The 13,898-nt window shown below is 41.9% G+C and overlaps 1 protein-coding gene across 2 annotated transcripts in view; it reads right to left on the bottom strand.

The window, feature by feature from the left end:
- Positions 1-13,898, bottom strand: part of SGCD (sarcoglycan delta) — a 1,108,439-nt gene that overhangs the window by 883,946 nt on the left and 210,595 nt on the right. For both annotated transcript variants that reach the window (XM_077468394.1, XM_077468393.1), the window contains exon 2: positions 3,325-3,437. The gene's annotated coding sequence lies outside the window, so the exon portion shown is untranslated. The remainder of the gene's footprint in view (positions 1-3,324; positions 3,438-13,898) is intronic.

The following is a 13,898-nucleotide window of genomic DNA, read 5'->3' as shown; positions in this document are numbered from 1 at the left end:
CACAGTCCTTTGGGTTTAGAAAGTCTAAGTGTCAGGGCCATTGGGAGATAAAATCAAAATGATCAATGGATGGAATAAAAACTGCAGTTTTGTCACCATTTTTTCCCCTATTCAGCACTATGTAAAGTGACCATGCAGAAAACAGAATAAGTTGTACTTAATGATTTGGTAATGGCCGGATGGATAAATAAAGAGTAACAGAAAGGCCAAAATACTTATGGTTCCTGGTGATAATGCTGCTGAAAGCTCCTTTCAGTGTTGGTAACAACCAGGAGCTTCAATCACATGATCCTTGCTGAAAAGGAGCATCAACAAATATGAACAACAGACAAGGCCCAAGGCCTAGGTTTTTGGTAATGTGATCAGTTCTGGACGTAACTTGGAGCAGTCTTTTCTCCAGGAGTGTTAAGTACTTCGACATTTCTCTTTATTCATTATTTATCTATCCTGCTATTGTGAATAGTCAATCTTTTAGTATAGGTCCACTTTAGGAACCATGGTTTATACTCTCATTTAGCTATAATCAACTGAGAAAGCACACTGTAGCACAACAGTACCATTTACAGCAAGTAAACCTTATTTTAATAAATATCAACATTCTAACACTATTAGGATAATGACACACATATTCCACATACTTAAATGAAGAACAAAGTCTTAAAACATATTCCAAATAGGTACATAAAAATGTACACATTGAGAACTCAAAAATGATTACTTTTAGTTCAGGATTAAGCTGGGGAAAGGTTAGAACCTTTGGCAGGTTTTTATTACAATCTGTGTCTCAGTTGGAAAAATTTGCCCTTACTTCCCCTGATAAAGTCATGAAATCTGATGATGCAACGTGTTGGGAGAAGCCAGTGATGTCACACTGCAAACCATAAGTGCACGATCAGCCATTTTGTTGGAGGTTTTACATATCTATATGCCTGTATACTGCTGTGCACCAGGAAAAAGTGTATAATTTAAATTGAGTATATTGGTTTTAAACAAAAAAAATACATATTATACAGAGAGAACTATATATCCTTTTCTTTTTTGAGTGGTTAACAAACATTCACCAAAGTATTGCAGAGGATAGAGAACAAAGTCTTGAAACATATTCAAAATACATAAAAATGGAAACATTAAGAACTCAAAAATGAATTACTTTTAGTTCAGGATTGGACTTGGGAAAGGGACAGATAAACTTGCCTACATCAGTTCAGGACACAGTAGTGATGTTAGGACAGGCAGCTGGAACCACAGTGTGCAGCTCTGATGTTTCTGCAGGAGGCCATAGTTATCCAATAAAGTGAAGATTGGAGGAATGGTTGGTGGGTCAGGTAACTATAAACTGTCTTCATTTGCAGGTGATGTTTTTTGCTTTCCCAAAAAACACAAAGCTTTGCATTACAAAGACCCTAATTCCAAGCCCTTCATTTCAACAAAAATCTTACCATAAGATGAATTGTAGATTTAAAATATTTAGGCATGCTATTTATCAATAAAAGCATCCCTTGTGTATACATCCAAAAGCCCTGAGACTGCTGCTGGGAGCTGCCATTTGGATGTGATTTCTGTGGCCCCAGACTCACTCAAGTGATCGTCTACACCAGAGGTCCCCAACTTTTGGCACCAGAGACCGGTTCCATGGCAGCCAATTTTCAGAGGGACCTGTAGGCAGGGTTGTGGTGGATGGTGTGGGGCATGGGATATTTATAGAGTTTGTCCTCAGCCCCCTTCACACCACAACCCTCCCTTTACAGCACAGTGCCCCCTTTATATCAATCCCCCTTTACATCACAGTTCCCCCTTTAAAGCAGTCCCACAGGGTCCTCAGTTCCCCTTCACATCAAAGCCCCCCTTTACAATACACGGCTCCATTAAAGTACAGTCCCCTTTACATTAATGTACAGTAAAAGGGACTGCTCTGTTAAGGGGCACTGTAATGTAAAGGGGGCTGCTCTGTAAAGGGGACACTGTGATATTAAGTGGACTGCACTGTAAAGGGGGGCTGTGATGTAAAGGGGACTGCACCGTAAAGGGGCACTGTGATATAAAGAGGACTGCACAGTAAAAAGGCAGTGTAACGATTACAATGCAGTCCCCTTTATATTACATTTGTAGCCTCCTCCATCATAGTGCCCCTGCAGTCTGCCTGCCCCTTTCTTCTCTAACATCACACATCACATTTCTCCATTCCAGGCTCTGCATCTCCTGCACAGGACTCCCACCTATTATCAGTCAGTGTGTCCTCTCCCGACTCCTCCGCGATCCCTCCCACCCAGCTGAGGATGTCATCCTATCAGCAGGGCATGGGGTGGCGGGAGCTCTCTATTCCTATCTGCAGCGCCCCCTGCCCTGCTAACTGGATGACATCGCCCGGAGGGAGGAGGAACTGGGAGAGGACACACAGGCATGGCCGTACAGCAGGAGGTGAGCGGCAGCCACAGTCTGTGATAGCCGTGTGCTGACCGTGGTCGCTACTCACTTCCTGCTGTGTGGCCCAGTCATCCACAGGCCGGTGGTTGGGCACCTCTGGTCTACACTATTGTCCTTTGCTCCTCCCCAGGAAGCTACATAAAAGCTCATGCAGAAAAGTGAAGGGAGGGATGGAGAAGATGGGCCAGTACAGACAGTAATTAGATACTACCAGAAGAGTAGAGTGAAAAGAGAGAGGGGGCTGTGCTAAGGAATTGACTCTTCCTAGAGTAGTCTAATTTTTTAACAATATTAAAGATACATTTCAGTTGAATTAAAAATGATCTGTTCTTTTGCCTACAATTTTTTAAGCTGTTATCAAACTCTCTTTAAGACACAGGCCTTGGAGTCACAGGCCTTGGAATTCATTCTGAGTGCTTTCAAAGTGTTATTTAAAACCATGGGTGCTCAACCTGTGGCCCTCCAGCTGTTTCGGAACTACAAGTCCAATGAGGCACTGCAAGCCACTGACAGTTACAACCATGACTCCCCAAGGCAGAGGCATGATGGGACTTGTAATTCTGCAGCAGCTGGATGCCCATGGGTTGAGCACCCATAAATTAGAACATATAGATAATACTAATTTGCACACCACACTCAACCCCTACCCATATTCCCAATAAGAATCCACTCTGCTGGTTCCCACTTTCAATGATGGAGCTGCCATTTAATTGAGGTCAGTAATTCTTTTATATCAGACACGTTTGCTGTTTGCACAAATTTGAATTAACAGTTGTTGCCTTCAGTTTGCATTCAAGGTTTCACAGGGTTCAATGTAGTTGGCAAATCAAATTTCATTAATTGCTTATCATTATCAGACCTCTCACAGTACAGAAAAGAGAAAAGCTTTTCTTCCCATACCAGCGTCTGCAATTTTCTTCCTCACTCACGCAGGGGACTTGTGTACGAAATGTCTCAGAACGTCGCACAGCTGCAAAACTGTCACAGTACAAGAAATTTCCTATGGCCGTCACCTGAAATAAATAGATCACATTTTTCACTCAAAAATAGTCTCACAAAAATTGTTGTAATAACTTGTGTGCACACTTTAAAGGACAGGAAAAAAGCAAAGTGTATACAGAAGCTCACTGCCCTGTAACCCACATCATCCAATTAGACGTTGGATGTCACTGATCTGTCTGGAACCACCAGGATATAATTGGCTGCTAACTTAAACATCAAGGATTTGCATTTGAACCTGTTTTGAACCAGATGAAATTTACCATAATGTTAATAATAATTTAAAGTGTACCTTCCAAATAAAATAATACTTCTCACAAATCAGTAGGATACATGTAGGTATTGTCAAATCATGTTGTTAATAAGTAAACTCTGAAAAACTGATACTGCTGAGCTGCCTTGTGCGACCCTAAACTGCCTGCAGACTTCAGGGAGAGAGGTCAGCCTTGATCTGTCAGGTCTGGGGACAAGCCCTTAGTAGGGAGCTTCAGGGCATCCTATGATCTTTTAGGCTTCGCTTGGCTGATCTTACAATTAGCTTCAACGGAAAGGGAAAAAATTGCTTCATGAATTAGCTTCAATGGAAAGGGATGGGGGCAAACAGGGATGAAGGGTAGGGGGTAGATGTTTGGTGTTAGCTTTTCAACGCCACAATAGTGTTTGCAGCAGGTTTTTAACTTGTTCATTTGCTAGTGAAATCAGCAGTAATTGACTGACAATCTTTGACTGGATTCACACCTATTCAATTTTAGAGCTTTTTGCATTTGACAGATTTGCACTACAGTCCATTTACCATGGTCTCCTATGGGACACATTCTGTAGTGCAAATCTGCAAAATGCAAAAAGCACTAAAAAGGCTGGATTCACACCTATGCATTTTTAGTGCTTTTTGCATTTTGCAGATTTGCACTACAGAACATGTTCCATAGGAAACCATGGTAAATGGACTGTAGTGCAAATCTGCAAAATGCAAAAGGCACTAAAAATGCATAGGTGTGACTCCAGCTTAAGTCCTAGACTGAGATCACTAAGGCTGGATTCACACCTATGCATTTTTGGTGCTTTTTGCATTTTGCAGATTTGCACTACAGTCCATTTAACATGGTTTTCCTATGGAACACGTTCTGTAGTGCAAATCTGCAAAATGCAAAAAGCACTAAAAATGCATAGGTGTGAATCCAGCCTAAGTGAAGATCACATTGTGGGGGTTCCAGTTAAAAGACGTGCGGAACACCTTTTTATCAATCAGCCAAATTCAATTTGCATGGAACAACAGGAAAGCAGAACTTGTATAGGTAATGTGCAAAAATGGTAGCTCCCACCTACACATACATATACAAATTATGCAGAGTAAGAGGTTTTTAAGGTATAAACACACATTACTAAGATTGTTTACATATATACAGCTCCTTATATACAGTGCTGTTGTTGGATGCTCATGTACAATTGTTTGTATTTTTAATTTATTAATTTACTTCTTAAGGACTGATTCACACCTATGCAGGTTGCAGTTTGCATATTTCAGGTGCCTTTTGCATTTTTCAATACACACTTTTGATCCATTGAAGTCTATGAAACCAAAAACCAGAAAAAAAGTCCCTGGCCCTTTCCATACAATGCACAGATGTGAACTACATCCATAGGAAACCATGTTAAATGGACCGTAGTGTGTTTCTGCAAAACTGAAAACAGACTAAAAAATGCATAGGTGTGAACCAGGCCTTAAACTCTTCTATTCCAGCTGTCTATCTGCCTCAACTTTTACCATGCAGGTCTTGGCTGAATATATAAAAATACATTTTAAAGTTTAGATTTCTGACAATATACTGTACTTGATCCCATAACTGCAATAATGAATAATAACATTGTCATTTTAAAGTAGAACTATAGGCATTTATTTTTTTCATTTTGCATAGAGTAAGGCCCTTTTCACACAGGATCACTCCACTGATCCCCCCCCCTCCGCTGAACAGGTGGATGACAGGTACCGTCCGCAGAAACACAGACACAGTCCTGCTCTCCTCTATGGGAAAATCGTACTGCCTGCACATTTTCATCCAATCCTATGCGATCCAATCTGCCAATCCATCTGGATTTTGCATGTAAAATGAAATCTGATTGTGGCGGATGTCAGCGGACATGTGTCCACTGACATCTGCCTCTTCATAGAGGAGACTGCAAAGTCTGATCAGGTCCCCCTATAAAACTGACAGGCGAACCTGATCGGACAGTCCGTGTGAAAGGGCCCCAAGGGAGCCCAGATAGCAAGCAATTGTGCCGCAAGTTTGAAAATTCCTTGCTAAGCTATTGCTAGACTTGCCAGGCTTCATAAGTTTGTTGCACAATTGCAGCAAGTCCACATTGCATGACTCCAGATCAACTTTCTTTGCAAACATTTTGCATGTCTCCTGCAAGTTCTGGTTCAGTTATGTTGTGTAATAGTCATCCCACCACAGGGGTCACTGTGACTTGCAGAGCTCTTTCTGTAGACTCATGACTGCAACATTGCTCTTGCTAGAGACTTGCCCCTCAAATTTGCTACAAATTGGAAAATTGTCAACTAGAACTGTGCTTCAAGTGCTCTGCAAGTGTACAACTTTCCAGGGAAAATGTGCAGAAATGTGTAAGATTTATTTTTGCCATCTTTGTCTCACTGAGCAGTTTTACCCTACCTTCCTGTCCCATAGCCAAACAGGAAGTGAGAAGAAATTCTTGCTAATTAAGGAAATCGCTTGGGGACCCCTAGGAATACTGTCACACATATATGAAATCATCCATCTCTGCACAGTGTTTGGGTTTGGCAATCAGTTACTTGGGCTCAAGCACTGCATTCTGGGAGGTCAATTGCTCTTCCATACCTGAAAGTACTAGATATTTTCTGAAGGTTCAGATGAGCAATGAGGAAAGTGAGCATTAGTGGTTCTGGAAGTTGGTTTTATAAAAAATCTGTAATGCAAAATTTCAGGTAGTTAATGGCAGATAATGGCAGGTTGAATTACTCACTGGCTTCTTATAATATTGGTTGACCAAAAAAATGTGGAATTAAAGAGTGTGGGGGGGGGGGGGGGGGGGGCGATATTGGAGCCAATGAGATTTTGTAAGGTACTGGAAGTCAAGCGCTTCTGTTAACAATCATAGCAAAAGTTTAAGTAACATGCCAAATTGAATTTTCTTGACTAGCATTGACTACCTATTTCTTTGAACTTCTCCAGCCCTTTTATTAGATCTAAATAGCTCTGGTGGCCGACACTCCACAATATCTTCCCATCTCTGCTGCACTCAGGAGCTCCCAAAGGTTAATGCATTTACAGTGTATTTACAGTGTGTTTTTGTCACGTATTTTTGTCACGTTTGCAGTGCATTTGTGGTGCATTTTTTTAAAAGCATTAAGATTTATTTTGACTGTCTTGCATTTACATGTGTTTGCAGTGCGTTCATGTGTGGTCACCTACTATGTAACTATGTACATGTGTTTCAGCACATTCAGTGTGAAAAAATATAACATGCTGTCCTTTTTTTCCCTTTCACTTAGTTTTTATTGAAAAAGTAAAATAAAGATACAGCCAGTACACGTTGAATGTTTATACAAAATATAAATACAAATGTAGATGAGCATTGTACAAAGTAACATAAGTGCTAAAATCTAATATGCTCTAATCGCTGGTGGAGTCAGCAAGGACTGTTGAAACAGATGACATTAAATAAAGAACCCATCAGGTAGTCAAAATGAACAGAAACACATTAGTCCTAAGGTTCGGAAGTGCTGTTGTTTTTTTTAACTCTCATTCTGGGAGGACGTTATATGACGTCCTTCTAATCCTGCCGCATACAAGAGGGGGGCACAACACGGTGATAGATGTGCGTCTTCTCGGATGCACCGCATCACAGATCATGGTCAAAGAGCCTATGACGTAGGCTCTATACCATGTGATCAGCTGTGTCCAATCACAGCTGATCACAGTGTAAACCTGCAATGCCAGTTATTGGCATTCTTCTCCTTACGAGTGGACGGTAAGCAGCATATCTCAGTGGGGTTATCTGCACTGGCAAATGGCACTGATCACCAGTGTCCTGATTATCAGAGCAGAGCAGCCTCAATAGTGCCCATCAGTGCTACCAATCAGTGCCCACCAGTGCTGCCAGTCAGTGCCCATCAGTGATGCCTCTCAGTGCTCATCAGTGTCTGCTCATCAACGCCGCCCATCAGAACCGTCTATCCGTGGTGCCTATCAGTGTCCATATGTGCTGCCTAATCTAATATGCTCTACTTGCTGGCGGGGTTAGCACGGACTGTTGAAACAGATGAAATTAAATAAAGAACCCAACAAGTAGTGAAGATGAACAGAAACACATTAGTCCTAAGGTTCTGAACTGCTGCTCTGATCATTAGTGTCCGGATGATCAAAGCATCCCCACCAGTGCTGCCAATCATTGCCCACCAGTGCTGCCAGTCACTGCCCATCCGTGATGCCTGGCATTGCCCATCAGTGCCTCCTCATCAGTGCGGCCATCAGTGCTGCCTATTAGTGCCTATCATTGCCACCTATCCGTGCACGCCTATCAGTGTCCATATGTGCTGCCTATCAGTGCCAATCAGTGCTGCATATTAGTGTCTCCTCATCAGTGTCCATCCATGCCGCCTCATGGGTGCAGCCTATCAGTGCCGTCAGTGCAGCCTCATCAGCACACATCAGTGAAGGAGAAAAATTACTTATTTACAAAATTTTATAACAGAAACCAAAACTTTTTTTTTCTTCAATATTTTCAGTCTTTTTTCTATCTAGTGGCTCTATCTGTCTCAAAATGATAAAAGTTTTATTTGGGTACAGCGTTGCATGACTGGGTAATTGTCATTCAAAGTACGACAGCACTGAAAGCTGAAAATTGGCCTGGGCAAGAAGGGGATGAAAGTGGCCAGTAGGCAAGTGGTTAAACACACATGAACGCACTGGAATGGGGTAAACTAGGCTATTTGAAATACATTCATTTTCTTTGCATGTGTGTTTGTACTGCATTTAAAAATGCATTTGCATCCCTTGTAAACAAGCAACAAAAAATAAAAAAAAAACATAACTACACAGGAGGAGGACTCAACTATATTGTTTTAAACTTTTCAGCTCTTAAATTAGCTCCTCATTAGATAATGGATTATCAGTTTGATGATACTAATTACTGTCCAATGAGCAGACTGGAGGCAAAGAGATGGTATTTCAAACTGTAAAGCTATTGCATATTTAGCTTCTTGCTCAGAGTTCGGCTTAAATTTACTTTTGCTCCACGAATATAAAATTAAATGAAAGCACTCCATTTGTGATAAAGCTGCTTTCCTGGTATCAGCTTCTTGGAGGAGGCAAGTAGTCCCAGAATGCTTTGCTCCCTTCTGTAACCAATTCTCAGCATGTGACATTGCTTACCTACTAATACCATCAAGCTGTGGCTGCAAGGTCAGCAGTTTTTAAAAATATAGTAATAATCAACATCGTAATAGGCTCTTTCCCATTTCCCTGCTTTTTCCCTGCTCAGGTCCCGATAATATAGTCCTTCGACGGAGCCGCAAGGCCCTGACAGGGTGACATGTTTGATAAATGCATCCTGTTATTTCTGTCTGTTAGATGTGGGGCCATTGGCTTTCTCTGCACATTTCACTTAATACAGTGTGTAAAGGGGGCTTAAAAGGTGGCTTGAAGAAGACAAGTGATAAAAAATTTAAATGAAACATGGAAGCATATTGGATGACAAAGAGTAATCCATTCATCTATGACCCTGCATATTCCCATCAATTAGTTTCCATTAAATTAACATGTTATTTAATGTCTCATTAGCTCCAAGTAAAGGAGATTTGGCCTTTTGGTAACCCTTGGTATACCTTGAAAAATCAGGTACCAATGAATTTCCATTAAATGGACTTTAACTAAACAGAAACCTGCAGTGGTTTGCTAGTCTTGTTGAATTAATTCACAAAATGGCAAAAATACCTATACAAGATATAATTGTTTTATATATATATATATATATAAAATCTTTATTTTATTTTACATTTTATGCCATACAAAAACAGTGGACGGACAAAGGAGTAAGGGGAAAGAGAAGGCAAAATGCACCTTAAGGGCAAATACTGATATCGGTAGTGCCATAAGTCATTACACCATGGCTACAACTATTACTAGCAGTATGAGCCCATCCCTGTCCTAGATTTTCGATCTAAGTGGACGTTCTCCTCACATTTTGGGGAAAGTAGAGAAGGCTCGCACAGTAAATCAAAGCTGAAACCTTACAGCATCTCAGGCTCACATAAAGTAAAGTAGGAACATGTAAGACATGAAAAAAATATACAAAAGAAAAATATACTCAAGTACCACTAAGGCCTCTATAAATCGGCAAGCACACCTGGTTCCTTGGTTGATGGGATACATCAATACTAGGAACACCAATGCTAATTCTGTATCTGGTTCTGAACCTGATTCAGGGTCCGGTTCACCTCTACAAGTTGCCCAAATGCAGGATCCGCCAAAGTTAACAAAGCAATATCTAGACTAGAGGAGACTGGGGCCTGTCTAGAGGTATGACTCCGCCAGGAGGGCCAGATTCAGTCGAAGCACTCACAAGTTCCCTTGCATGTGGCCACCCACAAGATATCAATTTTAATAGGCACATTGCTTACTACATTTGAGTACACAAAATTGTACATTTAACCATTTCCTGACCGCCTCACGCAGATATACTGCGGCAGAAGGGCACGTACAGGTAGCTTAACGTACCTGTACGTTGCCCTTTAAGAGGGTATACCCGCTATCATCTCACAGTGAGGAAGAACGGGGAGATGATAATGTAAACAAGCATCTCCCCATTCTGCCTAGTGACACTGCCACTGATCACACTCCTTGTAATCGGGAGCGCTAATCAGTGATGTGTCACACACAGCCCCCCCCCCCACACAGTTAGAATCATTCCCTGGGACAAACTTAACCCCTACTCCGCCACCTAGTGGTTAACCCCTTCACTGCCAGTGCAATTTTTACAGTAATCAATGCAATTTTTTAGCATTGATCGCTGTATTAATGCCAATGGTCCCAAAAATGTGTCAAAATTGTCCGATGTGTCCCCCATAATGTCGCAGTCATGATAAAAATCGATGTTCGCTGACATTACTAGAGAAAAAAAATTATCAATAAAAATGCCATAAAACTATCCCCTATTTGGTGGACATGCGATTGTTTTTACCAAAAATATGTAGAATAATACGTATCGGCCTAAACTGAGGAAAAAAATATATATTTTTAAATTTTTGGGGATATTCATTATAGCAAAAGTAAAAAATAATGCTTTTTTTTTCAAAATTTACGATTTTTTTTCTTTATATCGCAAAAAATAAAAACCGCAGAGGTGATCAAATACCACCAAAAGAAAGCTCTATTTGTGAGAAAGTAAAAGGACGTCAATTTTTTTTGGGAGACACGTCGCACGACCGCGCAATTGTCAGTTAAAACAATGCAGAGCCAAATCACAAAAAGTGCTCTGGTCAGGAAGGAGGTAAATTCTTCCAGGGCTGAAGTGGTTAAGCCAGATATACAGAGTGAATTTCTTGGGCAAATTGCTTACTACATTTGACTACACAAAATGATACATTTAATGTTTCCTGCAGAAATAGACTTGATTCCCTCATCAGCACAGTTAGTATTGATGTGGGAATCCCTCATGATGAAACACTGTCTTCTCCTGGTGGGGTGGCGGGGGAAGACATCCCCTCCAAGAGAAGACAGTAATTATTGTCAGTGGCGATACCAGCCGCTAGCAATGATTGCAGAGAAAACCCATCAGGCTGGTTGTACCCAAGTTGATCAATCAATCATCTTGGTACATTCAGCCCTGCCCATACACAGTTTGAATCTTGGCAGAACCGGCCAAGATTCACATCATGTATGGCCTGCCAATGATGGTGTGTATAAGAGAAAATCTGTTAGTAAAGTGGATTGTTCTCCTTAAAATTTGATTTAACAATTAACTTGACATCAACCAACAACTCTAGTGCAAGGACGCACCTGACTGTACACAGACTAAATTGATTGTTGGGGTAGGCCCTCAATCTACTTAGGTTTGGTAAATCTGAAGGAGATGGCATAAAGATTATATAATCAAACTGTAAACCTTATACACAATTGAAAGCGACTTGTGTTGAATTGTTAGACTTGAAAATCTCTGCCCTAATTTTTTGAGAGACTTGTACTTGTACTTGACTTTTGAAAGACATGTACTTTCCTTAATGCACATAACCACAGTAATTTTTCCCTATTTATTTTTGCAGATTCCAGTTTTTATCCACTAGACTTCGGGTATTTGCACATTAGGTATGAGAAAAAGGGTGTTCATTTATGCTAAGAGTTCTGGAAATGAACCTTTTCCTGTTTGAATGAAATATGTTTATTTTATTAGTTATACAGTCTTTTACGTAATATTATTACACCTAGGGATTTATCTACAGTATGTTAAATGCTAACCTTACTGGCATGCTTATAAATAGAGATCTTCAGAACAATATCCATGTTTGACTGTTCTCACAAATGTGTTAGCCAGGCCAAAGGTGCAAATGTATTTCCTGCAACCATGGGGGAGTGCAGGGGAAGCTGTCCCCACCAGGTGAAGACAGTGATTATTGCTAGCGGCTAATCACAAGTGAATCTGGAAGGCTGGTTGTACCCAAGTTGATTGATCGATCGTCAAACAGCCTGCCCATACACAGATCGAATCTTAGCCATCTATGGCCAACCTTAAAAATAGGATTTTTGTACTCCCCGTAAAATCCTTTTCTCTGAAGTTCATTGACGGACACAGCATCTTCATCTTGACCTCAGGGGTTATATCGCCCCTTCAGGAGAGGACTAGGCAGAACATATTAAAACAGCAAAACTGCACAGTACCGCCCAGGGCTATAACCCCTCACACTGCATCCAGCAGCTCAGTTTTTCAAAAGTAGTACAAACATAAATATGAGGGGTGGGTGCTGTGTCCGTCAATGAACTTCAGAGAAAAGGATTTTACGGTGAGTACAAAAATCCTATTTTCTTTTTCGTTCATTGATGGACAAGCAGTGTCAAAAAAAACGAGGGGTGGGAACAGCAAGAAAATAACTCCACCCATAACAGCCAGAGCACTTCAACTGAGGAGTTGCAACCTTAAACAGCCGTCTGCAAAATCTTGTGGCCGAAGCAAGCATCCAAAGATGTGTCTGGTAGAATGTGCCGTGACAGGAAAGGGAGGCGCCTGCCCCCTTATGGCATAAGCCTGAACCACAATCTATCTGATCCACGAGAAATGGTGGCCGGCGAGACCGCCAGGCCCTTCTTCGGACCAGCCACTGATACAAACAGTGAGTCTGACCTCCAAAAAGGAGCCGTAGCAGACAGGTACACCCGCAGAGCCCGGACCAAGTCCAAGGAATGCAAAGCACCCTCTTTATCCTTGTGGAGAACCAAGTAGGGAGACTTGCATTACAAGGCCGCCAACTCAGAAACCCTCCTGGTAGATGTAATAACCACTAGAAAGGTTACTTTCTGAGAGAATGTCAATAAGGGGATCTCCCTAATGTTTTCAAATGGCGGTTTCTGAAGCACCAAGAGCACTAGATTCAAATCCCACGGAGGCAGCGGTGGTCGAACCAGAGGGGCCACAAGTCAAACCCCCTGAACAAATGTACTCACCAATGAATGAGTCGCCAAGGGTCGCTGAAAAAAGACAGCCAAAGCTGATATCTGTCCCTTAATGCTGCTTAAGGCAAGTTTCTGATCCACTCCTTGATGCAAAAACAGCAGGGTCCTGGAAACTGAGTATGTGCGTGGATGCCACCCCATCCCCTCACACATGGAGATGTAAGCCTTCCACGTACGATGATAAATCTTCAGAGAAGACGACTTCCGTGCCCTCAGCATAGTGGAGATTACTGAATCCGACAGACCTCGGTCCCTTAGCACCTGGCTTTCAACAGCCATGCCGTTAAAGCCAGCGGCGGGAAAGCAGGATGAAGTATTGGACCTTGCGATAGAAGGTCCTCTCGCATCGACAGGGATGGAACCAAGGAACATCCATCACCATTCGTACTATGTTGGCATACCACGGACGCTGAGGTCAATCTGGGGCAATCAGAATCACCGGAATCCCCTCGACCTGCAAAGCAGATGTGGTAGAAGTTTGAGTGGGGGGAAGGGATAAATCAGCCAATAATGACCCCATGGAACCACCAACGCTTCTGCCACGTCCGCCCAGGGATCTTTTGACCTGGCAACAAACCCCTGTACCTTCTGATTGAGTCGAAAGGCCAGGAGATCCACATCTGGAATGCCCCACCTTAGACAATGGAGCCGAAATACATCTGGATGCAACGACCATTCTCCTTGATCCAGCATCTGACAACTTAGGTAATTCGCTTGCCAGTTTTTTACGCCTGGAATATACACGCCCGACAGAGCCGGCATGCTCCTTAT

The sequence above is a fragment of the Lithobates pipiens genome, unplaced genomic scaffold, assembly GCF_037356315.1.
Source record: "Lithobates pipiens isolate NorthernLeopardFrog02 unplaced genomic scaffold, aLitPip1_a1.2 Scaffold_8, whole genome shotgun sequence".
Taxonomy (NCBI): Eukaryota; Metazoa; Chordata; class Amphibia; order Anura; family Ranidae; genus Lithobates; species Lithobates pipiens.
The sequence above is the reverse complement of the archived record's forward strand: the minus strand, read 5'-3'. Positions and strand labels throughout refer to the sequence as shown.